We start from the raw sequence: 24,392 nt of genomic DNA on the forward strand, positions 1-24,392 counted from the left end.
CTTATGCATATTTAGAGATATATTTATCTTATCAAAACCATAACAACTGGCGCCCTACCACATACAATATTACCTGTTAGGTTAGGTCATCTGAGCAATGATGGCCCGACCTGGCCTTTATTGGCCACATATACACCACACTCTGATGCAACAACCTTAGCGGTAGCTGAGGTTCACCGCTTACATATAGAGCTCACGACAATATACAGATTATTAGTGCAGTTTGTTATGCTAACATTAAATACTAACCCAGCACGTGCTGCCCCAGTGCAACAACATGAAGTCACCCCAGGCATTACCCCTGTGACTGTAAATTCAATCATGGGTAAAGTACCCACCAAACGGGAGGAAATTCCGTTTTGGTTAGCTCAAAAAATAAATGCACTGGAAGCAGTTTTTCCTTATACAGGCCCTCAGAGTAAACATTGAATTCTCACTATGTGCTTGCCATTCGGGATGGTTCCCACAGTCCATAACTGCATTACATAGGGCACGGTATTTGCCATGCTCTATACTACTGCACACGATACACCAACACTTGCCAATCTTCTAGAGCTGTTAAAACAAATTCAAGATAAATGTGGGGCTGCCCCGGCCCTGGATTTGGGGATGCAATTAATGGGCAACTTTGAAACAGTATCTTCAATCATATTAAGTAATCTTAAAGGGAAAGCAGTAGCACCAGCAGTGCGCATGTGGCTCTGTGATGTTCCTCCACAGGATCAAGAATGGAAGCTACCAAAGATTATCGCAGAGACCTATTCTAGTATTGGTCGAGATTGTCTGGGGGCCAGACCGATTAAACCACAATTTCAAGGCAGATCTAATAAAGATACTACCAAGCAAGTACCTGAAGGTTCCCAAAAATGCTGGGATAAAAAACAAACACCTAAAAAAGAAAGGGGAAAATCTCTGCATGCGGAGACCCCACAAAATAGGTACAATCTTAAAAATAGGGATAATATAAAAAAGTCTGACAGATATCAATATACTGATACACGCCAATCTCGTTCCTTTGAGGACTCACCGGAAAAACACATTGAGAGAGGTGGGCAGTCAGAGCAGCAAACTGAGCATGTAAAACTGAGAAAGGACTCACAGCGCTCGTCTGATGTTTCAGTTAAAAAAGAAGAGAAACTTCCCCAACAAAAACCCCAGTTTAAAAAGAAAAAAGTGGCAGCAGTTACAATTCGACATGCCACCCAAGAAGAGGGCTTTAGTGAAGAACAAGAAGTGGGCACCGGCACTGCTCAACAGTGCAGCAGAGGTCACAATAGCTCGCTAGGATCTTCAAGCGCATCTGGAGATGAAAGCAACTGATGACTTCTTACAAGTTGAGACTGTGGGCATGTGTGTCTCCACAACAGATAGAGTGTACAGAGTAACTGTTCAGTTAGAAGAGGACATTGAATGCATAATTGATGCTATCTTTTGGGACCGCGTTGTCTCCATTTACGATATTTTGCTGGCTGAAAAAGATTGGCCACCAGAATTCATCTGCAATCTCCCATATGGAAAGGATGTTATTAAAAAAAAAAATCTTGCACCTTGTTCCGAGAAAGCTCGTGGAAATGCATGCCATTGATTGGGCATTGGCACAGGCACCAGCGTTATATCGCAATCACATAGGATGGGACAAAGATTCCCCCTACCACGTAATAGCAATAAAATCCCAACCCCAATATCCTATAAAATATGATGCTAAAGCACCTGTGAGGGAAATCCTCAACCAATTGGAGTACCAGGGTGTCATTGAATGCTCAGACTCATCCATGAATAAATATTCCATTATTTCCAGTCGCTAAACCCGGCAATTCAAATAGAGTAGTCTTAGACTACAGACACTTTAACAGTCACACAAAAACATTTGCTATACAAAATGCACATAGCACAGCACTTATGAACAATATAGTGTGCAGAAAATACAAAACGACCCTGGATATATCCAAAGGGTTCTTCTGCCAAAATACAGCACCTGAAAGTAGGGACCCAACTAGTTTCAGCGCCCTTGGCTCTCAGACAAACGTCTGCTGACTCCCACAGGGGTAAAAGAACAGCCCTGGCCTTTTCTCAGCTCATGTAACATCTATTTTACCCGACCCTGAGGCATTGTTATATGTGGATGACATTTATCTCAGAGACGATGACCTCATGCAACAATTAAGGCGGGTAGCCCGCATTGTTGTAGGATTTGCCAAAATCAGCTACAAATTCAACTTCAAGACAACGAAAATAGCCTTCCTCAGTGTCAAGTTTCTGGGATACGAATTGTCGGATGAAGGCAGGAGCCTGGTGCCCCAATTTTTGGAAAAACACGCACAACTACAACCTCCAAACACAATAAAAAAGCTCCAATCAGTGTTGAGCTTTTTTAATTTTGGCATAACATACATTCCAAATCATGCACAACGCATCAAACCATTGTACGACTTAATACGTCCTGATTTTACTGGTAAATTTTGGACAGTTGAACACACAGTCATTCTGAAAGCTTTGCAAAAAGATATGCTTGAAGCAAAACACTTGCATACAATGGACAATAAAAAAGATCTGGTCATCAGAGTAATTGCTGGTGACATTGGTTTCACATATGTGACATTCAATGAGGGTGAGATTGTCCCAATTGCATATAAGTCACACTTCTATTCCACAGCTGAACAATGCTTTGCTCCCACTGAGAAAATACTCACTGCTGTCCAGATGGTGGTCCTTAAAGAGAGACCTCTGGCCCAGGGGAAGCGCATAATTGTTGTCTCCCCCATTCCAGCCCTAGAAGCAGTTACCAAAACAAGTGTTCCTAACGCCAAAGCACTACATCCACATTGGATTCAATGGGCAATGTCTATGTCAACCACTGATGTTGATTATATCTTTGACTCCAAATTACAGACCCAAGAATTTTTACAATATGAACTTGAGTATCCAGTAAATAAATTTTCTATCGAACAATATCATAAAATTTTGTATACTGATGGCTCAGCCCAACCACCAATAGGAACAAAACATCAATACTCCGTTGCTTGCGCAGTTGTGAGTGGTTACATGAAGGATGGCAAGTTCCATCCACAAAATACCTACACACAGACTCTAGGAGATTGCACTGCACAACTTGGGGAGCTCAAAGCTCTGGTGATGGCACAGGTACATACGTATCCTGAGCAGATTACGTTGATTGCCTGTGAATCATACTATTGTGTACAGTTCTTCAATGAATATCTGCATTACTGGCGCCAAAATGGGTTCAGACATTCAAAAGGCAATACCGTTCAACACAGACTTCTGTGGGGGAAGCTGGCGGATCTGAAGGAAACGCTACCCAACGTCCATGTTGTACATACACTAGGACATCAGCGTGTTGGAATACATGGTGAAAGCAATACTTTGGCTGATGAAGCAGCCATATCAGCAGTATCTATGGCTTCTGTTGCTGCAATAACTCGTTCCCAGCTAAGAGTGGATGATGAAACACTGGCAGCCGTAGCAGCTTCATCTGATGTCACGCCTTTTCCTAAAGCATATCCTGCTAAGTCTTCCTAACAGATGGCAGGCTTGTTTGATGCACAAGTAACAATACCAGGTGTGGGAGTTCAGATAATTCCCAATAAAGAACTACGAAGTGTGTTAGTAAAAGCAGAGCATGAGGGTGTTGCTACTGCCCATGCAGGTGTGGCACCTACAATTTCAATATTACAATCACGATATTTTTGGCCAGGTCTATACAAAGAGACCAAGCAGTATGTCCTTTGTGTGACATCTGCCACAAAACAAAAGGATCCACGTGAAGCGCCCACCGCAGACACCCCTCCTAATTTCGAACAAACCATTACAATGTGTGTACTTGGACCACTGTGGTCACCTGACACCAGATAGTGCATACAAATATATTCTAGTCGCTGTTGACTCATGCTCCAGATTTCTGTAGGTTTGGCCACAACACCCGGCTGACGTTCGAACTGTTATTAAACATTTGTGAGTCTTTATCGTACATATGCTGCTGAGGCTTTCCATTCGGACCGGGGTCCTGCTTTTGCCTCAAGGGCTTACAGGGGCTTTGCTAGGGGTCCAACTGCATTACTCGTCTCCATTTCATCCCGAGGGAAATAGTGCTAGAGTATTAGGCACGGGCGTAGCTGGCTTACACACCTATATGGAGTCCAGAGAGCACTTAATCTGCCTAGAAGGTCCCTGGGGGGGCATACATCACACAAATGCCTTTTTGGAAATCAAATGTTCCATATCTTGATGGTCCTGGCATGGAGGTGGCAGATACACCCTAGGACATAAATGAACGTGTCACTGTCTTGCAGGACTTGCAACAGTTCCATGATGACAACGCATCTGCCAATGCTGCCTCCCTTGGATTCAGGGATGTACCAGGAACATCCACCGGCTGGATTCCTAAACTTGAGGATCTAGTGCGTGAAAAGATTGCTGTGAAAAAGGAATTTGGTCCTTCTTACCATGCACCAGTTCCAGTCCTGGGAATACATGGTACCAGAACTGTGATTCTACCACCGCTGCCTTGCTCTAAAGAAAATAGCTTTGTCTCCATTGACAATGTCAAATTACACCATGGGCAGATCCTGCACAGCAGACCTACAGGACTCCTGAGTAGTGCCCAAATCCCTCCCACTACATACCAGGATGTTCCCCTACAAGTCTTCAACAACCACGATGATACCTCTCCAAGCTTGGGGAGGGTGGAAAATGAGCTTTCATTATTTCCACTCACAACTACTTCTACAATCAATAATGAAAATAATGAGCAATTTCTTACAAATTCTACACAAACGGGTGTAGTAACTTACTACACACCATGAGGGAATCCTTAGCAGCTTCACCTCTTCAAAATACACCTCCAACATTTGTTTGTACAGATGATGGTTACTTCGTCAATGCTGACGTTTTTCTTTAGACTCATCTGCCTCTACTGCAACAGACCTTTCAAGAGCATGTAAGCTGATACATTGGCTTAAAATTAACTATTTATTTTGCCCATGGATTTATCTAAGGTTCTTATTGACTGTACTACCCCTTCTCCTTTGGATTGGGTTTGTTAAAGTTTTCTTTCTTCTGATGCAGAGTCATTTCCATCCTGAACGCTCTACAGTTGAACTGGTAGACGAGGTTCTAAAACAGTATTTTTCATCACGCAATATTCGCGGAGACTCGTCTCTAGTGAACATTACAGCCATTCCAATTCCCAATGGGATTGTTTGGGACAAAGTATTATTTGATATATATGGGCCTACTGAGGTCATTCAAATGCCATATGTATTTAAACTTTCCATGACAGATGTAATCACACCCAGGGTGGTTTCTGATAATTGGGATGTAAAAACTGTTGATGATATGATGTCTGATCTGAAGTATTATACAGTATTTGAGAACGAAGATGTGTACCAGTTTAAAGGAAATTATGGTGATATGTTCTGTTATAATTATTATGGACATTATTATATTTACAGAGCAAGTACCCCAAAAACTATTTTTAAATATATACAATGAGAACACTGCCCGACTCCATCAGTAGGCAATTCTAAAACATATGCTGAAAAATCTGCATATTTTTCTGGGCACAATGTCAATAATGCTGAGTCATATTATTTTAAATTGCTGGAAATGGAAAGTCAACATGTTTTATTGACAGATACAAAATTGATTTACTCTGATTCATTTGTTTCCCGGTTGTCTATAGAAGGCTATGAGTACTGGTTGACGTCAACTGACTGAAAAAGTGTGTGGGGAACAAAAAACTGGCAAATAAGAGGAAGGGAAGCTTTATTTAGAGTGTGTATGATTCCTGCTCAAATTATTATATTTTTAAATGAAACAGTACAACAAACAAGCTGTTTAGGCTTAGCAAACATTAAAGAACTGAATGCGCCCAGCATTCCCACCCCTGCTGAATTTTACAAATGGCAAAAATATATAAATGTATCCGAAGACCAGCTCAATGAATGGGTCCAGAATGGTACATTTAACGTGTCATTTTTGCGTCCTGGTGAGTGGTTATTATGACCGGTAGACACCAATGGGTACCACACTTGTTTTGTTAACTCCTCAGAAGGTTTTAGAATGAATAGGCCGCACCCTCGCTATGTGTCCTCAGAACACTCGGGTACAGTGACAACATATAGTGTAGGAAAACTATTCCAGCAGTGGATGAAGGTCTCCTCATTAGATGCTGTCAAAGAACATCTAAGTCTCCTGTCCAATAATACAGATTTACAGGATTTCCTGTTAGGCCCCAGAATACAACGCAGAAAATGCTTCTTATGTACTGCATCTAATGAAATATGGAAGCTTTCCCAACAACAGGTGGCTGCCAGGTTAAGGGAAATAGATCAGGAAATCTTACAGAAAGCATTAGCCGTTGTAGATAATGGGATTAACACCTTGTCCAACCAAATTTATACCTTAAATAATATTGTATCATCTGCAATAGATATTGTACAGAGTGATGTATCATTTTTGAAACATGGACAAAGTCAGCTAAGATCCATTATGCAGTTAGGTTGGACACTACAAAAATTGAAAGCAGGTCGCGTTCCCTGGCAACACCTGAGGGCAAGGGAGATTTTTTCCACATTTAATTGAACGCGACAACAATAAATAATGGCTAAGAGAGAAGCAACATATGTCATGTTGAATATTGAAAAGTTTGAAAAGTTGCTTCCCCCTGTCCCTCCAACCCTCTTGCTTGTCCCAGTCCCTCACAAACCCTTTCTTAACCTTGTTGCCTTCCACGTCCCTCCCACCGCCTCCTACTTCATCCTTGCTTGCCATATACCTCCCACCCCTTCCCGCATCCTTCTTTCATGGCTGTGAAATGGTAATCAGCCTGCACTGCTAATCACAACACTACGGTCAACCTGCTAAGGCCAATGTGCAGTGGTGGAATTTGTGGGCAATATTAAATGCAGTTAACAGTGCTAGAAGCAGTGAGCAGTGTCACGCACATTGAACATGCTGAAGACAATGTGCACTACTGCTCTATACAGGGATGTGAAATTCCTAGAACCCAGGACATATTGTTTGGGGTCAAGGGCAACAGGTTTTCATGTTTATTTTGTCCGTGGGACAAGTAGGCCCAATCCCCTGCAGCACAAACTCTGGCTGCCAGTTTACAGAGAAGGGACTTCTGCAGTTGAGGTAATATGTGTGTCTATATGTTAATGGTGCTCAAACTTGTATTTATTGTTCATTATTGAAAAGCCTAAATTATTAGGATGAGTGCTGTGAAGAACGTTTTACGGTTACACTGCACTACTGACAGTGGTTCTCGTAAAAAACAAAAAAACAAAAAAAGCATTTTAAAAAAAAGTGTACACACCTATGAAAAGTTTGACAATATGAGGCTAAGTTCAATGCTCCCAGAATGCTCTCAGACTATGTGCAAATGTTTGCAGAAGCTTGTAAGCAAGAGTGATGATTCTTTGCTTTCAAAATAAAATGTTCAGAAAAAATGCAGGTAGTAAACCAAAACCTATCGCTACTATGTAATTTTAGGTGCTATTTCTTTTAAGTGTCATTTAGTAAAATGTGTTGATGCATGCTAGTATTTCCAAAAAATATTCCTAGTGGAAAATCAGTGTAACATTTTCAACAAGATTATGGGAAGCATGAAAATAAACAAGCACTGGCAAAGCCAACCAATTGAACACTTGCTGTGAGTCTTTTGGTTGTAACACTTTATTGTTGTGGGAGCTGCCAGGCCCTCACTGGCAAAAAGCAAAAAAAAAAAAAAACTTTTGGTCTCAAAATGTACTCCTTGCCACTACTGGTGTAACAAAGTTCCTGCAGTCCCCTCAGTGCTGGGAGACCCCCTCCAGGCGAACCCCTCAGCACAGCACCTGCCCTGTGTGGGTCTGGAGGGAGCTCCATGTTCTTTTCAGAGGGGCCCCGTCCAGTTTTGTTACGCCACTGATTGCCACAGTAGTTCCAGGCACTGAACAAAACTATTTTGTGTGCCAATATACTCCATGCGCAACAGCAGAATGCGATCACTCACAGTAAAGCCAGCAGATAGATAGAGAATAGAATATTAATAAAAACAAAATGTCTTGGTCAATGCCAGACCTAATTAGGGACCCAATTCTTAAAGAAAGTCACAAAAGGGCACCCATGCTATATGTCTTTGAATTAGTGGCTTTCATGAATTCACAAGAACTTACAGAGTAGACAAGGAAATCGTACTCCTAGAATATATCTGTGAACTGTATTTTTGCACAAGCACTTATGCATGTATAGATTTGCTCATGCAAAAATCTATTGAGTGTTTACAAGTTCACGTTGACTCCAACCACTTTTTTTTCCCAATCCTGGAAGAACTTCTACTTCTGCAATTGTTAGGAGTAAATTTCCAACCTCTCTCAGTATGGGGAAAGATTAGAAAAGAGCTAGTGAACATCCTTAAAACACGCAAGTTAGTAGGTTTGCAGACTCAAAAGCATACCAGCCCTGAAACTATTGCTTACTGCTTCCTCCAGCCCCAGTATGCAGATCTGCAGAGAGGTAGAATAATAAAGAAATTTCTATAGTAGGGATTGCAATTGCAAGTATTCAAGCCCTACTATAGTATTTGCCCTGGCATGATCAGAGAAGCTATTATCAGAGCTGTTACACAATGAGATTGCTGCCATAATTTGTTGCCGCACTACATGGCACCATAGGGACAAGTAGATTTTTCACTGGACAAGTAGATTTAAGAAGCAACCTGTGCCCTGGACAAGTAGATATTTTATTAAATTCCACACCCCTGTCTATAGCGCGGTCAGTTTGTAGTGCAACGGGCAAAATGCAGTGCTCCAGTTACTATTTAATGCCACAAACAGTTTTAGTGCACTACAACTTGTACTGCTACAACCAATATTCAGTGATACAGTCTATGCACAATTCTAAAGGTAGTGTGCAGCTAGCAGGCAGCACCACAGTCGGTGTGCATTGTTAAAGTCATAGCACATTGATGGTCTATATACAGTGTTACATTATGCTTGCAGTGGTACAATCATCCTACAGTGGTACAGCAAGTATGCAATCCTACAGTCAGTGCACAGTATTATAGTCAGGCGCAGTGTTAAAGCTAAACCACATTACAGGTCTAAATGCAGAGTTCCAGTCAGGTTGCTGTACTGCAATAAGTGCACAGCCTTAATGTGCTGTGTCACGATAAACGTGCGGTACCAACGTTGAGCAAGCACTGGCAAAGCCAATACGTTTCACCTACGGGAGATCTACTGGCTTTGTCAATGTTTTTTTAGACATGTAGCACAGTAGCGTGTACTACTGTGCAACATGACTTAAAGTAAAGGGAGAAAGGCGCTATTACATGGCCAGCGCTTTTTTCCCTTTATTTTAAGCCATGTTGCACAACAGCCTGGGCTGCTGTACATGTCTAAAAAACTGACAACCCCAATAGATCCCGCATAAGCAGACACATTAACTTTGCCAATGCTTGTTACTATAGCTAATGCAGGTTCTTCTTGTGACTTTTGATCTAGAAGTTAATGTGGTCTACGTTGTAATTAGCTGCCTTGCACGGCGCTCTGATGCCCCTGGGTCACTTTCGCGCTATAAAACACTTTTAAAAAAATAAAAGAATAAACTTGATACACCTGAACCCACACAAGGCAGCTACTCCAGAATATACTCCGGTGCAAAAGGTTTTGGCAATCCGGTTTCAAAACCTTGTGTACAAAATGCCATGGCGAGTGCAGCACTTCGCGTATTCGATATTCCTGGTGACGTCCTGAGCTATAATCCCAAAATATCTTTTCTCACCAGATGTTCTGCTTGTTTGTGTATATAACCCAGAACAGCTTCATTTAGCATGTCTACTAGTTCTACATTTCTTTGGGAGCAGGATTTGTAAAAATCACTGTATAAATTCTATCTTTTACCTTCTTATTGTTCCGAACTCCACCTGCTGCTTGTGACTTCGCGCAGTAATTTATTTTGACCATCACTACTAGCATTTGATGTCACCGGGTTGATCACCCAGTTCTGCACGCATGCTAACACCACGAGACTGAGACACTGAAACCTCCAATGAGCCCACACATAGCATTCAACGTAAAAGAAGGAGAGTTACCATAGTGCTGGGTCTTACCTTCCGCCTCCAATATCTTCAAGTCCGGCTGTCTCTCTTTTGCTTACAACTAGACCGCGTTGAACACATGAACGACTATAACTGACAACAATAAACGATTGCTGGGACAAGCAATCGGAAAGCGACCTCGCTTTGATTGACAGGCTAGAGAAGGGTACAAGGAGGGCTTTGACAACTGTATAACGAAATAAGCCTTCTAATTGGTTATAAAAACTGGTCCTGTAAGGAAAAAGCAATCCGTCCAACCCCTTTCAGGACCGCCCCTTTGCCCCGGAAGAGCAGAAGTTATCGCCAGCCGCATATGGACCGGTACTCCAGGCTATGCGCGTGGCGTCTTTTTGATTAGGTGGTATCTGAGATTTCGGAAGGCTACAATTAAAAGTAAATTACTTCCACGCTGTTTACGGCTACACAATGGCGCCCAGTGTCGGCACGTTCCGTTGCTTGTGAGGACACCAGTTATTAGGAACTCTACTTTGCGCCCATAAATAAAGACTCCTGAAGCACGCCCTGTTTCCCGTCACTCACAGCAGTATCCAAAGCAACGCTTTGCCTGTCAAGAGCTCATCCCGAGGATGATACGGAAACACTGATAGAAGAGAATTTAAAGACACCAAAGAAAGACTACAAAAGATATCTTGATTTATGCTTGAATATGTCAGCCACAGGGTAATGAAAGTGTGAATTCGTATTATTAGCCCAGAAAGATATATCACATAACGTGGAAACACTAATAATTTCATATGGAAGTTAAGGTGCGATTCCTTTATTGGTAACAATTTTACTGCTAAGAAGCTGTCGATGTTACTAAAAAATTGTTGTTCATATATCTTATGTGCATTAATCATTGTTATAAATAGTACAACCCGCAGAATGTTTGGTCTTATGTTTTGAGAAAAGCATTTGTCGCTGTGCAGTACAGTGAATGGTATTGTTTCAAGATGGATGTAGAAATCGCGCTGAACTAGCAGCGGTAATCTCGGGTAGGAACTGTCAGAGCTTGTCCTTCTTTGCTGTCAGTGACCGAGAAGTAGCCAGAGAGAGCAGACCTAAAAAGGCAGCAGTGAAGCGACAACGCGGGTCTTCCTCCTCCAGGTCCTCGGAAAGACAGAACCAGGGTAGGAAGACGCGGTTGTATTGAGACTAGAAAGACGGGAACAGCCTTGGTACTGAGGCAAGGTGATGGCAGTAGTGATCAGCTATCAGTAACTTGCAGACTGGGAGGGGAAGAGCGCCCCTAGCCGCCGCAGCAGGCATCTCATCCTATCACTGCGGCTGCCTGCCCCGAAGTCAATGCTAGCCTTTATTGTCACAGTTTAATCATCGCCCAATACTTTTTTTGTATCCTTGTGCCATTGGCTCTATCACAGTCACCCACTCTCCGCTCCCTATTACCACAGTATTGCCACATCCTGCTTTTAAGGAACTATTCCGACTAAATGCAACATTTCATTTAAAATGTTTAGCTCTGGTTTGGTATTAAAAAATAATATGTATATGGTGTATAATGCGAATCTAGCCGCAAGAAACAGAATGCTATACAAGGTCCAAAGCAAGATGCAGTCAACGTTGGAGGGGTTTCTAAGAGCGACAGAGGACTGTTATTTTTATCACTATGCAATGTTAATTAAAGAGACGTGTCTTAGTGCTTTATAAATTAGCATTTTAGACATTCCCGACAAAAGGCCATGTATGGATCCCGTTGTAAGTTAAGAATGGGTACAAAAATATCCCACAGCTGATTATTTTTTTGCAGAATATCGCGGTTTTGCTTTTTGTAACCTATTTTACACATTTAGACAAACAATTGGACATATTCCTTGAATAGCATTTTCGTGTAAAACATTCTTGGAAATGTTGTGGGTCTTTTGCCAGCAAGGTGAACTCGTTCCAAACCTTAGGGGGGGAAGGAACAATGTAAATTTCTAAAAGGATGGAACTGGTAAATGTCTCCTTTAAAACTGTCAGATGGAGCATGTTGTGTCGAAACACCTCTTTCTGGTTCTTAAATGGGTTACAAATTGCTATGCGCCTTTTTTTTGCATTTTGAAATAATATTGAGAGCGATGTTGAAAAAGTGGAAGCAAGTGAAATAAAAAATAGGACTTGGGGATTGGTGGAAGGCAAAGCAAAAGGTTGCGCTCAGGTCCCAGAGCCCACTGCGCACAGTTGAACGTTGTCATTAATGTGTCCAGTTGGCTCTGAGGGCAAGGGGGATTGCCAAATGCCATCTTTCCTGAGCTTTTGAACCCTGTCTGCCGAGCTCGTACAGTAGGGACTGGGTGCAAGTCATCCACTGGTCATGGCTGAGGCCCGACCACTTGACTATGGTGAAAGGGGAGTGGGGCTTGGCTGTGCTTTCTAGTGTTTGTGGCAGGGATAATAGCCACAGATCTTGAATGAAGGTAAAGCCTGGCACCAAGTGTGTTGTAATGAAATATGAGACAAGCACTTGGTGTCATGTTCCGGCCCAGGCCTCAGGAAGATCTATGTAATAATTGATGTATGTTTCACTCAAGTTTCCTCGACAGTTGGGGATCGGGGATATGTTATACTAATTGTTTTTCTCTGCGAAAACTGAATAAAGAGATATTCAAAAAAATAAAAACACAAGACAAGCAGGTGGAACCATACAATGAACATTCTAATTATGCATACAACAAACCAAGAAGTAGGCCATAACATAATATCTCCTTGTTTTTACAAAAACAAACACAAAGGTGAACCCACCCAAAGAATGCTAAAATAACACGACTGGGAACACAAAACAGGAAACAAAATACATAAACATAAACGTAATAGTCCTGTAAACATTCCAAGAAAAATATCAGCATTTAATACATGAACTTTCCCATGAATAGAACTTTTATCTCAACAACATTACAAGTAAATATCAGCATTACAAACATGAACCTCCCCATTCATGAAACCTTATCTCAGATTCCATGTTACCTGTTTTTCATAAGTGGACCTGTGTAGTTCCACAACCATGCAAGCCCTTTCAGCAATTGATGATTTAACTTCCTTCTCAAAAACATGACTAGGTGACATGTTTTGTTCCATGTAGACCATTCAGAGTATCATCTCAAACCTTCACAATTTTACCAAAATTCCGCCAATGTCCACCCCCACCATCACTGCATTACTACAATTTACTTTCACCGTCACCAGTTCTCCATAACTGGCATCCTCTTTATAAAATGTACATTTTTAATATGCACTACATCACCAGGTCGAAATGCTGGATGTTTGATTGACTATTTGCTATTATACCTTTATTTTATTTTACTTTGTACCTTTTCCACCCTACTAAGCATGGCTCTCCGATCCACCTTATTTGTGACTTTAATTTGTACAGTTTTATAAAACCAGGCGGGATAAAGTATCAAAGTAGATTGGCGTCCTCTGAGCAGCTCAAAGAGGGACACCTTATCATGAGAATGCGGCATAGTATGATAAAACCACAGCATTGATTTCATGGCTTCTTCAGTGTCATAGCTGTTGTTCTTGGCCCACTTTGAACTCTCATCCATAAGTCTATTAATTCTCTCTACTAAACTATTGGTTGTGGATGGTAAAGTTAGCTCATCAGATGTTTCACACCAGACTCTTCCAAGAACAGTTTCATATCATGATTCACAAATTGAACTCCATTGTTGGAGGTGATGGACTCCAGGAAACCCTTTCTCATGAAAATGTATTTTAGAAACCGCACTACATTGCTAGTGAACAGATTCTAATTACCAAAGATTTGCCGTCATTGTTTCATTTCCAGGATGAGTCCCCAATGTCTTTTCTACCAGCTTGAGAAAGATTGTTGGTTTTAAACATTAAAAAAAATGTAAAACAAGGAGCAGTTCCTGTCAAACACAAGATTAGGTCTGTTCCGTTGAGCCTTAGGGAGGCTCTCAAACAAGAGCTGGATACGTTGCAAAAAAAGAGGTGTGATTGAACCCATTGAGTGCAATCTATGGATTTCCCCTCTCATTGTGGCTTGCAGATGCAATAGTGACATGTGTTTGTGCATTGATTTGAGGAGCCTCAATAAGGAGAGCTGGGTGGACTTTCACCATCTACCCAAGATTAGTGATTTTTTGGAGGAGCCTAAAGGTGCTGAATGGTTCTCCAAAATTGGTTTCGCTTCTACATACCATCAGGTGGTGTTAGAGGATACATCTCCTCATTACACTGTGTTCAACTCACCGTTCGGTACATCTCAATTCTGTAGAATGCCGTTTGGCCTGGCCTCTGCGGCCTCGGTTTTCCAATGCATAATGTACCAACATTTGGAGAATGTTCAGGGAGTCCTTGTATTTTAGAATGATGTCTTGATTTTTGTCAGGCACTTGGAAGATCATGACAGGTACTTAAATCTGTACTTCGTGTTTTTGAGAAAAATTAGGTGGTGGTGAAAAAAGAGAAATGTGAGTTTTGGAAAAGAGATATTGAATTTCTGAGACACAGTATCTTGAGAAAGGGCCTTTTTCCAAGGCCTGTGGTCGCGTGTCTTAGCCCCAAGAACAAGGAGGAACTGCACTCATTTATTGGGCTTTTCAAGTTTTATGCCAGGTTTATCCCGGGGTACACCACTAAAATTAAGGCCCTGATTAAGATGTTGAACATGGTTCCATTATTTTGGGATGATGTGTGCTAAGATATGTTTGACATGGTTAAGGTGGGAATGACTCATGAAAAAGAATTGAGTTTGTATGATCCAAGCATACCTTGCACTACCACAGTGGATGCCATGAATGGAAGACAATGTCAGAAGAGGTGAAGAGGTTTTCGGGTGGGCAGGAGCAACTTCACACTGTTGATGGCAGATTGTTCTGAGGAGACCGGTTGATTCCACCAAGGGGGTTGAGGGTCAAGATCACGAATCTTGCTCATGAAGGACATCTTGATAGGAATCTCACCAAGGCAAGGGTCATAGATAACTGTTGGTGGCCGGGCTTAGACAAACAGACAGTTTTGTGCAAGCAGTGGTAAGTGCAAAATAGTAAAGAAGGCTTCATTGTCTCCAGTGGAAGTGCCAGAAGAGCCTTGGTACAAGCTAGGTCTAGATATTGTAGGACCTTTCAATCTCTAGTGAGAAGTATGTTTTTGTATTGGTATACCGTATGTCTAAATGAGTAACAGCTTGTGGTGCCAGCTCCATAACAACTGGGAATGTACTTGCATTCCTGAGAGATGGATTTGCTTGTGAGGAAATTCCCAAAGTAATCATTACAGAAAATGGGGTTCAATTTGTTTCTTTGCCTCCAAATAGTTAAATGTTGCATGGACAAGTGTTCCGCATCCAGCTTTTTGCAACTCCCCTTCCACTCAAATCCTGTGCATATATCAATGATACTAATGCATCGAGGACACACCAGGAAACTGCAGCCGCTCTCACCTTGAACAGCTCGTAATATGTCACGGCGAGATAGCACCTAAGGGACTTCGGCAGGCAGCGTGAGCTCTGTGCAGTGGCTCCTGCTCATCGCAAAAATAATGTTGTCTTGAAATACAAGCCAAGCAGGTAAATATTATACTCAGGACGAGTTTATTTTAAGAATTAGTAAAGTCGACACAAAGCCGTCACTGTAGTCCATAGTGGAACAGCGAAAGTAGGCCCCGGGAAGGATACATTCTCTGTACAGTGCCAATTGTATACTGCACAGGGCTGTGCCCAGCCTAAACATTTTGTACGTTTAAAACTACTGAAGTCCGCTGTTACTGTTACCATTGCAACAATAATGGCCTCCAATTGACTTTTCCTGAGATTAACACACATCACAGATAACGTCACACATTACATCACTGGTGGGATTCCCACACAACTTCAAATCCATGACCTACTGACACCTGCTTAATTGAAAATACAAGTATTTGCATTTTTTACAGCTGTGTTTATTGACAGCACATACAGACGTTTTCCTATCTGTAATCTCAGTGGGAACGTCTAGATGCAGTCAGTGGTACTGCAGCATTTCTAACTCATTTAATATGTGACAACGGATGTATTGCTTGGGATTCTAAGTGCATCAACCTTTATTGTCAATATAATGTCAGTCAGGTAGAGTAAGACGGCTGACATGTTGGTGTGTAATGGTAATTTTGTTGTGTGAAGGTTGATATGATGGTGTCTAAGTGGACATTAGATAGGAAGTGTGTGGTCGGATTTTGTTGGGAGCTGATGGGGTGGGTGGGTTTACATTGATAAATGTGGGGCCATATCAATGTAAGATGGATGGCCACTTAATGCTGGGGTATTGTTACATGTACGTCAGTGGGTGTGACGGGACAAAATGGTGAGTTTGCTAATGTATGGTATGTATAATGGTGGGTGTGTTGGCTTACAATGTAGTTACTGATTGTTTATATTTGTAGTACTGTGTTTATTTTTGTTTGAAAAATGTGTTCGTTGTGAAAGTTGTATACTGGTGCTTGGGATTAAGGATGATGCAGACTGGTGAAAGTAGCATCTTAACTCATTAATTTAATGACTTATTAGTTTTTATGGAAAAAACATTGTAACCCATTAGTCTATCTTAACTGCTTTTAAATGTTGGGCCTGATTTAGATCTTGGCGGATGGAATACTCTGTCACAAACATGACGGATATTCCGTCCGCCGTATTACCATCTCCGTAGGATATAATGGGATCATAGAATGGCAGACGGGATATCCGTCACATTTGTGACACAGAATTCCCCTCCGCCAAGATCTAAATCCAGCCCTTAATTTTTTTATGGAAATTCGTGAGTTTTTGGTATTTGTGATGTGTATTCTATGCATGCATAATTGTTGGTGATTTCGATATATGTTTTGTCTCTGTGTCCTGTAATGGCTGCCGAAACAATTTTCTCCAATTTGTGGACAGCCAATTAGATCGTTCTGGGTTAGTGGACCAACGTGTGGATTAACAAACCCAAAAAGGACAACAAGAGAAAAAGCTACTGCATCATATCGGGTTTGAATATTTTTCACATTTTGGGTCAGCAGGGTTCAGGGAAACCGGGTTGGAGAATTCCACAGATTTATGGTCTAGATATCTCTATAATAATTTAACTCTTTCATTGTCACCGAAACATTCATTTTAATGCTAATCAGGAAAATAAACTGAATACTTTTCCCTTTTCACAGCAAGTTTTGTGTAATTCCATTCAGCTCTTTTCACTGCATCTGAGTGCTAAAAATCCTACCAGAGGTAAATAGTCAAAAACACTTTTTGGACTCTATCAATCCTGTTGCTAGTTCCCCACTTGATGTATCTGCACAAAACTTTCCATGCCGAAGCCAAAGCAGACATTTTGGAACATTTTGTGCACATTTATCAAATAGCATCCATGTTCTTAAGAAAACAAACAAAATGGCTTTTCAATGGAAACTAACAATGACATACATTATCGCCTCTCTATACACATAGACATCCACACCACAGACCTCACTATGGACATCGTTGTCTGTCTTGAAACAACCACAACCTTTTTCAAGATGGATGATGACCAGGATCATCTGAAAATATCATAATCACATGACCACCGAACCAGAAGTGTCAGTGGACACTTCTGTGAGTGTTCCTCCTAAAAAGTATAGTAATTGATGAAGAGGGTGACGTCCAAGGTGTACTTCTGGAAAAGCTTTGTAGAAGTGCTCAGTAATCTTGTCATGTGCCGCCATCTTTTTCCACTTAGCATTCTAGTCCCCCTGCACTTATGATGTGCCAGGCAGCTGATAGGTACTTAACCACAATGGACTTGTGGCTGGCCCCTGATGCAGCGGTTGGCTGGAAATGCTGCACTTCATCGATATTAAGCACCCCAGAACAAGATAAGCAAAAAATATAAATTCACTGACATTTCTGTTCTCATGCTTTCCTACCACTACCAGCACTATACTTTCCCTAAAGGTAATCCAAATAGCAATTATTTAGAAATTACTTTACACCCCACTCGACCAATAGTGGACTGTGTTATCTTGACTTTCTAACCTGAATAAATCCAGTATGCATTTTATGTTGGTTTAGCGACCACCCAACTCTCCCACCTTACTTCTGCCTCTGTTACTAGAAGCAGCTGGTCTTTTCACCTGGGAAAAGCCAACATTACAGCGTTTGGGGTCATCAACTTTGACTTGAAGCCCCTTCATCTGCAGAGTATACTTTTTGAAGTTCTCAGCTTAAGATTGGTCAACACCAAATCCATCCACAAAGGAGGCCATCTCTTAATATCCAGAATGCTGTACTTTATACCAAAACACCGTACAAGATCTCAAACACTTTATCTGGACCGACCAATCCAGCATTCTATACTCCATCCAGATTACAAACCTCTAAATTCTGCAGACGAGTGTCATTCTACTGAAAAGGGTCTAGAAAGATTTTGATTCCTCAGTGATTGGTCTAGCGTTCCAAAAGATTTTAGATTCTGATAATCCCTCATGTAATGGCACAGATTGCACCTCTTTGCTTTCCTGTCTTAATAGCAGTATTACAATGGCCTTGGATGAGTGATTGCCCTTTTCGGTCAGGAATCAACAGCCCCACAGAAACGCTGCATGCTTCAGTTCCTTCCCTTCCAAGCTTGTAGCTGTGATGCCAAAGGACTGGTGAGCTGAAAAGAGGCAAACATTTTATTTTTTAAGTCGAATTTCATTTACCTCTAATCTGTACAAAGTGCTCTGTTGCATCATTGAGGAATTTACGATCACTCCACTCTATGCGTTCTGTCATCCATTCTTCTAGGAAGTAATAACTGCCTCACGTTATCTTTAATGAGGTAAGTACCCCTCCTGAAAATGTTAATGTACTGTGAAAATGGAGCAACTCCTTAGGAGGAAAATTCAGGAGCCAAACACACTGTGAGAGTCTTTCTTAACTGACTTTGTTAGAATACTGGAGGTGGAAGACCTTATTAAAGCAAGCCCCCTGAGCAAAGTGACAGCAAAACTGCAAAATTACTGTAATTTGACCAAGATTTGATGGACTTAAAGACCACAACTCATGGCAGCTCGGCAGCAGACCTATATTTCACCAGGCAACCTGCCTGACTACTTGAGCCATTCTCTCCATAATCAGGCAAAGTATAAACTCATGAGATTGCACTTTGGTCTGAACCCGCTAAGATGTTATTGCTACAAACGCATGAATGGAGAAACCAGCAAACAATATAGAGTGTGCACTCAATCGAACACATCATTGACACCTGATATGTATTTGTGAAAGGCTAAAAAGCTTGAGAAAGCACTGGCTATGCTCGATGTTCCAGGCGCTGAACATCAGATCCAGCACGGATCCCGTCCTCAGCTGCCTAAAAGGGGAGTAATGCCAACTATCAGGTCTCTTCTTAAAATTTATGAAAGCGGTGGTAGAAGAAAAGCAAAATGTAGTTTGCTAACTCTTACAACATCCAAGCATCTAGCACTTTAGTGAACATCTCTGCAGTACCTCAGGTATGTTAACCCTTGTGCATCCATATCAGCGTGGACGCCTTGGGGGGGCATTGACCAATAAGGGAAATGTTGACATTATGAATTTAGGGGACTAACTCACAACAGGCTTGAAGGAGTTCTATGTGCATTACTGAAAATGATTTTTAGGAATTCCTAATCAGTCTAAGCACTTTGAATTTCCTTGTACGGTGGGCTACAACATAGACTTTCAAAGAGGTAGAGAGGAACAACTGTTTTTATTTCATTTTTGAATTCCATGTAACGATTTTAACTGATCAAACATAACAATACATTTCTAAATGTACTGCATTCCCACTTGCTTAATTTTCTTTTGTCCAGCTCATTGTGGAGATGATGTCTGTAATTTCACATTCTGGACCCTTTGGCTACTCCAAATAACTTGTCCCCTGCAAAGTTAATTAAGCAGCTCAGCCAACCTATATAAAACAACCTTTTGCTACTTTTAATAGCTCTCTCTTTCAGGGCATAATTTAGGTGGAGTGGAAGCTAGACGTCAGGCCACAAAAAATAAACTCTTATCATGGAGGATCCATGAAATTTCATCCAGTTTTCCTTCTTCCATATTTAGGCAAAATTACTGCAAAACATTTTTTTTGCTAGTTACCGAATTTCTCGGAAAATATGTGATACGTGATGCTAGTTTGCTTTCTGTATTAGATGATTTGAGTAAACTAGTGGACAATGGAAGTGTCAGTGCATTGCTACTTCCATATTTCTCTGGTGCATTTGACACTGTTGACTACACAGTATTCACTTACACGGTGGAAGAGATGGGGCTCTCTGTACAAGTGCTAAAGTAGATCCAATCTTCTTTGACAAACAGGACACAATCTGTGTCCCTTGCCCCTTTTTCTTCAAACGTATGGCCATTGAAATAAGGGGTTCCAGAATGATTTACTCTTTTGTCTCTGTTTCATCTGTGCATGTTCCCCTAAGCAAAACTATCCCATCAGCAGCGGGCACAATGTTTCATGTACACAGATGATGCATAGTAAAAATCAAGCCAAACTCAGTAACTGCCTGTCAGTTATCCGATAGTGGATGTCTATCACATTTTTAAAATTAATCCATCAAAAACAGATGTCTTACTCACTTCTGCTAAATCAGAACAGTGGAGCAATGTCTGCTGGGCACATTCAAGGGACTATGCTTGTCCTGCCAACACTGTAAGAAACAATGGCACATTCTTGGACTCCTCTCTATTTCTTAAGTATAAAGCTACCAGGGTCGTGCTCAGCTGTTTTTTTATACCAAGAGTCTGAAAATAATCTTTCCATTATTGAACTCCCATCTCCATTTGCACGTTGCTAATTCCATGATCCAGTTTTTACTGGACAATGGCAGTACAATTGACCTAACTTCACCTGCCAAACTTTCACAGTGCCTCTAGTTGGTGCAAAATGCAGCAGCTTGCCTGGTTGGAGGTTGATCCAAACGTGATTACATTATGGCGGTCTTAATATTACTTTATTGGCTGCCCATTGTTAGAACTGGGGTCTTTGGTTGGCAGTCAGGTTACCCGCTGTCCAAGCAAGGACTCTCACTCTAGTCAGGATAAGTCACACACAATCCAAATTATCCTGTGCCCACCCTCTGGTAGCTTGGCACTGAGCAGTCAAGCTTAACTTAAAAGGCAATGTGTAAAGTGTTTGTGCAATACATCATGCAATAACACAGTGCAAACACCACTAACGTACACCACACAGGGTTAGAAAAATATAGAATATTTATTTGAGTAGATTAAGGTCAAAACAATCAAGAATTGATAAGTACAAGTTGAAATATCACTTTTGTAATGATAAGTTGAGTTTTAAGTTTTTAAATGCAACAATGGTCTCTTGCAAGCACAAAGTATCTGGTTTGCGTCTAGATTATCTGCATAGGACGGCACAGGAGGAGATGCGTGGAAAACGGGGAGGTGTGCGTCAGTTTCTCCGGGCGCACACAGACGATGCATCAATGCTTTTCCACGCAGCAAGGGCTTTGCGTCAAATTCCGGCACGCGTGCTTGGATCCTCTTTGGGTTGCAGGGTACTCGGACGTCCCAGTGACGATGCAGAGAAGTCTGTGCAAGACGAAGTCACGGGAGCTGCGTTGATCCGGTGGGCGATACACGGACATTTCTGTCGCACGGCAGGAGCTGTTTTCAATTCCTCTCGCAGGAAATCTGGCTGCTTTGTTCCAGCTCGGCGATGCCTCGATCCGGTGGGCCGTATGTCGAAGTTCCGGTCGCATCGCTGGCGCTGCGTTGATCTCCACTCAGGGATCCGGGCTGCGTCATTTCGGTTTGTTGATGCAGTGATTTTCTCACCGCAGGGCACACTGTGTGTCAATTCCGGCAAGCTGTGCGTCAATTTTTGCAGCACAATGAGTTCTTTGCAGAGATGAAGTCATTTTGGCCCTGAGACTTCAGGAAACAGGAGGCAAGCTCAATCCAAGCCCTTGGAGAGCACTTCTCAGCTGAGCCAAAGGGCAGCAAGGCAGCAGGGCAACAGCAAGGCAGCAGTCCTTTACAGCAAAGCAGTCAGGTGAGGCCTTTGGGCAGCCAGGCAGCTTCTCCTAGCAGGTTGCAGGTTCTGGTTCAGAGTTTCTTTCCCAAGAGGTATCATGTCAAGAAGTGTCTGAGTTGGTAGGGTCAGGGGCCCAGTTTATATACCCAAAAGTGCCTTTGAAGTGGGCGGACTTCAAAGAGTGGCTTAGAAGTGCACAAGGTCCGCTTTCAGTACAATCCTGTCTGCCAGGGTCCCAGAAGGGGGTTTGGCAGTCCCTTGTGTGAGGGCAGGCCACTGTCCTTTGAAATGTAAGTGTCAGGCCCTCCACCCTTCCAGCCCAGGAAGACCTATTCAGTATGCAGATGTGTGCAGCTGTGACTGAGAATTCTGTGTTTGTCTGACTGAAATGCACAAGGGACTGTCAACCAGCCCAGCCTAGACGTGGATTGTAGGGCACAGAAGGTTTTAAGTGCAGGAAAATGCTCACTTTCTAAAAGTGGCATTTCTAAAGTAGTAATATAGAATCCAACTTCACCAGTCAGCAGGATTTTGTATTACCATTCTGACTATACTAAATATGACCTGTTTACCCCTTTCTAATCAGAACCTACCACTCAAACAGTTTATGAGGGTGGCCTTAGTGTTAGCCTGTGAAAGGAGCAGGCCTCGCAGCAGTGTAAAACGAATTAAGGAGTTTTACACTACCAGAACATATAGAACACATATGTTCATGTCCTGCCTTTTACTTACTTAGCACCCTGCCCTATCGGTTACCTAGGGCCTACCTTAGGGGCGACTTATATGTAGAAAAAGGGGAGTTTAAGGCTTGGCAAGTACTTTTAAATGCCAAGTCGAATTGGCAGTGAAACTGCACACACAGGCCTTACAATGGCAGGCCTGAGACATGGTTAAGGGGCTAATTATGCGGGTGGCACAATCAGTGCTGCAGGCCCACTAGTAGCATTTAATCTACGGGCCCTGAGCACATGTAGTGCACTTTACTAGGGACTTATAAGTAAATTAAATAAGCCAATTGGGTATGAGCCAATGTCACCATGTTTTAAGGGAGAGAGCATGTACACTTTAGCATTGGTTAGCAGTGGTAAAGTGCATAGTCCTAAAACCAGCAAAAACAGTGTCAAAAAGTGGAGGGAGGCAGGCAAAAAGTTGAGGGTGACCACCTTAGGGCTGTCAGGTCTAATACCCATTCATAGTAGTTATTTTCAAACCTTTGATTAGTCTGAAGAAATCCAATACTCAGGTTGTCCCTGCATTGCTGACACTGCTTTTGGTACAGACCTTCTAGAACCTTGAGGTCTGCAGACCTAAGATCTTAAAATTCGGACTTGCCTTCTATGATGGTAAAGCCTTTTCTATTGCTGTCTCAAAATCTGGAATTTTATGCTTCTAGGCTTGCACCCTGAATCTTACTATGAGCATTTTAGGAAACTGTTGAAAATATAGCCTTTTATAACTAATTGTTTGAGTGGAATCCCATTCTTTTTAGTCTCTTTAAGCCTAATTTATGGAATTTTTAATCCATAGCACTAAGAGCCTTTTGCATATAAATAAACATAACAAAACATTAGGCTTGATCACACTTCTTTCATACTACCCATGTCATTAACTAGGCACAATAAGAAGTGCCCCAAATGTGACATCTCTCCTCTGAGGCAAGACATTGTGCTCTATCTGCTGCACTTCCTTTAAGTGACCACAAACACAGAAAAAACAGTGTGGTCCAGGTCGCAAGGATGTCAAGTCATGGGCCGAGTATCTAGTCCATAGATGCGCTGCCTGACTGCACGGTAAGCACACAATTTTTTCTGAATGCTTGCCAACTGAGGTAAACTCCAGTAGTGGATGTAACAGACTAGGGTGAATCACAAAGGATATTTGTTGTTGAATATGTAATTCAAGGGGACAGTGTCTCATCTCCAGATCTAGTTAACTTGCAAACAGACTGTTGAAGCAGGTTAATGCACACTTATGTCATTCATGCAGCTTTATAACGCAGGACACTGAACTGAAAAAAAAAACCATCAACCTTTTGTGTTTTACCACCTCTTGATACAAAGTGCTATGCCTTTGGATAATTACTCTACTAGTGAAGTATTCTCTTGATGGAGATTAAGGGCATGGCCTCAAAAGATTGAAACATATTATATCACTGCAGCCCGAAGGTGGATTGTCTAAAAAGCATTAGTTAACCAATAGATGAATAGACAGACAGACAGACAGACAGATGGATGGATGGATAGATAGAACGAACTTGTTTGAATGTTTTTAGTGCACAAAAAGCAGTAGCACAAAAACCTATATATATCATAGGT

At 41.8% G+C, this 24,392-nt stretch overlaps 2 protein-coding genes across 3 annotated transcripts in view; one reads left to right on the plus strand and one right to left on the minus strand.

Annotated features, from left to right (window-relative positions):
• The window catches only part of SETDB2 (SET domain bifurcated histone lysine methyltransferase 2), a 1,110,478-nt gene extending 1,099,807 nt beyond the window's left edge, over positions 1–10,671 (minus strand). Inside the window, exon 1 of the mRNA XM_069203525.1 lies at positions 10,112–10,671. The gene's annotated coding sequence lies outside the window, so the exon portion shown is untranslated. The remainder of the gene's footprint in view (positions 1–10,111) is intronic.
• A 440-nt stretch (positions 10,672–11,111) lies between these two features.
• The window catches only part of CAB39L (calcium binding protein 39 like), an 803,103-nt gene continuing 789,822 nt past the window's right edge, over positions 11,112–24,392 (plus strand). The window contains exon 1 of one of the 2 annotated variants that reach the window (XM_069205367.1): positions 11,112–11,229. The gene's annotated coding sequence lies outside the window, so the exon portion shown is untranslated. Of the gene's footprint in view, positions 11,291–24,392 lie in introns of both variants that reach the window. The other variant, XM_069205368.1, reaches the window with a different exon arrangement.

Source organism: Pleurodeles waltl, chromosome 8, assembly GCF_031143425.1.
Source record: "Pleurodeles waltl isolate 20211129_DDA chromosome 8, aPleWal1.hap1.20221129, whole genome shotgun sequence".
Lineage (NCBI taxonomy): Eukaryota > Metazoa > Chordata > Amphibia > Caudata > Salamandridae > Pleurodeles > Pleurodeles waltl.